At 48.1% G+C, this 5346-nt stretch overlaps 1 long non-coding RNA gene across 1 annotated transcript in view; it reads right to left on the bottom strand.

Annotated features, from left to right (window-relative positions):
- Positions 1-5346, bottom strand: part of LOC108446044 — a 39165-nt gene that overhangs the window by 14514 nt on the left and 19305 nt on the right. The window contains exons 3-4 of the long non-coding RNA XR_001861152.1: positions 5110-5332; positions 2186-2610 (exon numbers count right to left, since the gene is read on the bottom strand). This is a non-coding gene — a long non-coding RNA (uncharacterized LOC108446044). The remainder of the gene's footprint in view (positions 1-2185; positions 2611-5109; positions 5333-5346) is intronic.

Genomic DNA, 5346 nt, shown 5'->3' with positions numbered 1-5346 from the left:
AGAAGGAGCATCGAGACAGGCACCAACGAGGGGAATGTTTGAAAGCAGGTAGCTTGGGTAGTGTTGCAACAGAACAGAGCGTTTTCCCAGCTGTACAGGGAAATTTCTCTGTTTTAAGGTAAAGTTTTGCATGGCTGTGGACTGTTCATGCACACACTCAGAGCTGTATGTGAGCAGCTAGCAAGCCCACCAGAGCCTGCAATTCTGCACGCTCAGAGGGCACCGAGGCAGGCAGGGAGAGCCTCCCCCACCCAACACCATCTCCCTGGGCCCTCTGCTGTGAAATGCCCTGAAGGCAGGTGACTCCCAGCTACAGAGGGAGACTCACTTCTGTCTCACAAGGGCAGAAGGGATTCTCCCCAGCAAGGTCGGGCAGGTTATTAGCCCAGCTCACCGATATTCCCGCAAACACTCATTACTCACCGCTCTGCAGGCACTGCAAAGGGCAAAGTTTGTCCCTTTGTAGAAAACAGAGATAGCCACATCCGATCTGATTTTTGCAATCTGAAGCCCCAATGACCAATCTAAGCCCGAGGCAAACACACAGCAGGAAGCAGCTCTGGGAAAACCATATAATGTCTGTGGAGCCAGAATTCAAGCCGAGATATGCAAAACCAAGGCACCTTTCAAGCACCTATTTGTTACATATTTGATAATTGATGTGAATTGTAAAGATGTTTTCTTAAGCGAATTGTTGATTTGCCTCCCTGGTAAGCCACAGGTGAAAGACACCCAGTCTGCAGTTTGCAAGAGCCTCCACTTACCCCAGAGCTGCAGGACTAGGTGTTTTCACAGGAGCTCCAGCTTCCCCACGCACCTGAGCATGGCTGGGGAGGAAAGCTCCGTTCTCAGAGCCAGGGGGAGCTGCCTTATCACTTGGCAGGGGTTTGCACAAACCTTATTCTCAGTCAACACAGGTTTCAGGCTCTCAAGCTTTGTTTTGAATTCTGTATTCAGGACAGGTCCAAAACTTCAGAGCAGCTGCAATCTAAAGGGGCAGATTGATCTACTCTTGCATCACAGTTGCACTCAAGCAGTAGTTTCTCATAAGGAAAGGCACTCTGATGCAGTTCATCCAGCACGGTGGGAACTTGGTTAAAATGCTAATCTGCAGGCAGGGTTAAGGTTCAGCTGTATTTTAATCTGCCATTTTTCAGATGTCACCAGACGTGATAAAAATTCCCCAAACTGTGGATCTAACCTGTCAAATCCACGGCTTGCCCACAAAGAAGTCAGTGGGAATTGTACATGCTCAGCACTTCTGGAGAAAGACAGACAGGCCATGCAAGTCCCTGAGCAGGCAGCAGGTCAGCCTGTGTTGAAATGGGCAGCTGTTTTCCTTACACAGAGGGACCACCCCATTGCAAATGGTGCCCCTGAAATGTATGCCCTGGTGGCATGGGGAGGATTTTTATCCTGCCAGCACCGCTTGGATTGGGGCCCAGGTTGTGCACCTTAACAAATCCTCAAAATTAACCATGGGCAAATTTCACTTTGTTACAAAGCCTAATGCTGGCAGAGTTTTGCTTCATTTTGAATGCTGCTGATTTCACTCTTCAAGGCCTGACCAATTGGGAGAAATTGGCAAAGGGCTCCATTTAGCACTGCACACAGAACTGTGCTCAGCAAGGATGTGACGCAATGACCACGAATGGAGAAAAGCACTTTTTAATTATTTAAATGCACCCTCTCACCCAGTACCTTTGCCTAAGAGGACATAAGGGTCTTATTTGCAACAAAAGTGCTGTGAAAAGGGCCACCAGAGATGAATACCATGCCCAGCACTCAAAGCCTGGAAGAGAAAGTCCTTTCAGGATGCTGCTAAACAGCACGTTACTGGAGCATTTCACTGGTGTACCTCCTGCTCTGCATTTCACAGCTGGGTTTTTTAGAGTTGCTGGATAACCAGAGCACCCCAAACTCCTCTGCCGCTGAGTGGTATTCCCAGATTTCTGCAAATCTGGCCTCTTTTCCTAAGTACTTTATATACTTCTGGACTCTTGGGAGGCTCTGAAGTGCTGCTGAGAGAAAGCTCCTTTAACAAAAAGCATGGCACACAACTGAGAGCCTGCATGGCTTCCAGAGGTGTAGGAAAGGCACTTCCAAACTGTCCAACACCAGCAGTGTCTCAAAACCAAGCAACATCTGAAAAATACAGGAAAATCGCAAGTTCTTGCCAACTTACTTATCAGTGTTGCTGAGCTGCCCCGGAACAGCCTCTTCAGACACCTTGCAAGGGCTCCTGAGAAGAACCCTCCTTGCTGCTGATGTACACAGCTGGTTGTTCCCACACCAGCAGGCAGCAGTTCTGCCACGGGGTCTCAGGTCAATGTGGGCTCTGCCGTCCTGCCCCAGAGTGTTCCTGCCGGCTGCAGGCGCTGGGGAGGCTCGAGCACCTCCAGAGGTGGGAGGATTGGGAACAAGTACAGCAGGCTGCATGAAAAAAGATTGTGGGACTGAATCCAAAACTTGAGGAGGGTGGTCTGTACCCGCCTTTGCTTTAAGCAGCCTGGAAGTGAGCAAAGAATGGGGTTTTGCTAAATGCTGAGGTGGCTGGCAGCAGAGAAACAAATTCTGGCAGGGGAGAATTTATCCTCTAAGCTTGTTATCCTGTCAAAAGAAGAAATGAGGTTAGTTGAGGCTCATTTGTTTGCAACGAACTCCTGTCTCTTACTATTTATCACCGCATGCGATTACCAGCTGACTTAAACCAAGTGCATTGGAGTTACAACAGCAGTGCAGAGAGGGGATAGAGCATCACCTGTCCCCTGCCCCCTTCTGCACCTCCAGAGCCCCCAGAACATGGTCTCTCCAGTCTCCACCAAGGGCTGTGGAAGCACATGGCATCACTGGTCTTTTCAGAGGGGAAATGTTTGGTTGGGCCCACCAGTCTCAGGTTTAGCTCTGGCATGAGTGAACACCTCCTGCAAGACTGAGTCCTCTTCAGCATCCTCTCTGCTTCCGCAGAGCCCGGGTTTCTAGCCTGTGCACACCAGAAGGAGTAGGGGGATTAGATGAATAATTACACCTTCAACTGCCTTTGGAGAATGAGGTTATTGAGGACCACAGGTCACACATCCCGTTTTCCTTGGGGGCTGCCCAGTGCTGAGCATCAGGTACACTCCCTGACCGAGGAGAGGCCCACACTAATGCTGTGTGGAAGAAGGATGCAGCAAAACTCCTGCTCCAAAGGATGTGGGGGCACACAGTGAGACAGCAATAAGCTCGGAGAGACTGGAATGAAATTCCCAAGAGTTTCACGGTGGTAAGCAAGGGCAGAGGATGGGAATATATTTAACAACTGGCTCAGCTAGTTTTGTGGGCCTTCCCTGATGAGATGACACAATTCTTTGACACATATCACACCTACCACTTGACTCCAAGGCTGGCTCCAAGTCAGCTTTAGGGAGGACTGTTGTAAGGCATTTGACATTCGACTGTACAACACTCTGATTAAAAAATCAGCAGTATATAATATCAATAAACCACACGTTAACTACATTAAGAGCTGGCTGACATCTCTCAACAAGTAATTGTCAGTGGTGAATCATTATCTACAGATGGGAGTGTTTCAAGCAGGGTTCTTTGGGGAGCTGCTTGAGGCCTGACACTTTCCAGCATTTTCATCGCTGGGAAGCAGATGCAAATCTCAGTGCTGTTACAGTGCATAAATGACAAAGAGATTCAAAGTGATGAATAATGAGGAGCACAGGGCAGCCATGCAAAGCAGTTCTCTACAGTTCAGTGAGCAAAGCCTGCTTAAACGGCATTTTACTACAAAAAGTTGTTCCTGGAATAAGAAATTCCAAGCGGGCTCCCAGGGTGCTATAACTGGAAAGCAGAGGCTCTGGAAGGGGTTTTGGAGCTCATGACAGCACATGAACTAACAGCATAAAGCTGTGGCAAGAGGTAATGGGCATTCCACTGGGAATAATGAGGAAGCAAGTCGTAGACACCTGTGATCCGTGCTGGTAACATGAATCCCAGCTCACTGCCTCCAGTGTGGTAACGACACTCTGAAGGTGTTACTGGAAGAAGAGGATGTAGAAAGGAGCCAAATTATCTCAGTGCTCCAGGGGGAAATCCCCCAAAGCTTCCCAGCAGGCACATAAAGGACTCAAATTATTTTGTTTGCCAAAAGGAGAATTGAGAGTTGACCTTAAAGGACAGAGACAGCAGGTCGAGCTCTTAGTGAGGAGGAGGATCAGGAATGAAAGAGGAAAGGTACAAAGGTTGATAGGGAGGAGGACTTGGATATGGACATTTCAAACAAAAGATTGATGTGCTTTAACGAGGTGAAGGAGGCAGTGAGACAAACTCCAAATCCAAGCTCAGAGGGAGACACCAGAGTAAAGCAAAGGCTGGTAGCAGGGGTTTCTCAAGGATCTAGAAAGCAGGGGAGTAAGAAGAAATGTGGGACTAGAAGACTGAAGAACAGCATATGATGGATACACAGATGTGAGCATACAGGCAAGACATAAGCCTTGCATACCTCCTGAGGAGGGAAGGGCTAGATGGAAGGCAAAGGTAAATAAAACGCAGAGGCAAGGTGGGTTTTACAACAGGTAAGTCATGTTCTTACACAGATGGCACTGGTGAAATACATCCCTAGACAAAGGCATGGCAGCAGCTCTCATCTGTCTGGACTCCACAGAAAATGCCTGCTAGTGGAAAATTAACAGTTAAGCCAACAAAGCTGAGGATTAGTGCAAGCACTGGAAGATGAGTAGCAACCTGACTAGAAAGGAGCTGGTAGCAGGCAGCATTGAAAGGAGGATGGGATGAAACTCCTTTCAGTCTGCTGGTTTTCTTGTTTCTTGGTTTTTTAAACAAACTCAGTGCAGAAAAAACAGATGAATACTAATGCAATATTTTGGTGACAAAGGGGAAATCATTGCCCATAGGGTGGAATACACAGGAAGAAATAGATCACTGCGAGGAGCCAGGCAACTAAAAACAAATAAGAGGCAACAGCCTAGAAGCTAAGGTCTGACAGCCAGGAACAAATAGCTTGAATTCCTCTCACTCACTACAAGAAAAACAGCTGAAACTGGAGGTAGAAAAAAAGATTCAGGTTCTTTAGCATGCTTTTCCCTGCTGGTTTCCTACCTGACTTAGTGCTGGGCTGGATGGGACTGCCTGACAAGAACAGGTATGATCTTGCATGGGTTTAGCCTTGCTCTTCAGAGTGAGGCTGTGTCCCTTGCCATCTGTGTGCTGCCCAGCAGTCTCCCCAGTGACAGCTCTCTTCCCAGGCTCTTCTCCTGAGGTCATGCTTACAGCGCCAGGGTTCATGTCACATGTTAAAAGGAGTTGATTTTTCACTGCAGCCCTGTGGAGCAGAGG

Source organism: Corvus brachyrhynchos, unplaced genomic scaffold, assembly GCF_000691975.1.
Source record: "Corvus brachyrhynchos isolate BGI_N302 unplaced genomic scaffold, ASM69197v1 scaffold152, whole genome shotgun sequence".
NCBI classification, from domain to species: Eukaryota; Metazoa; Chordata; class Aves; order Passeriformes; family Corvidae; genus Corvus; species Corvus brachyrhynchos.
The sequence above is the reverse complement of the archived record's forward strand: the minus strand, read 5'-3'. Positions and strand labels throughout refer to the sequence as shown.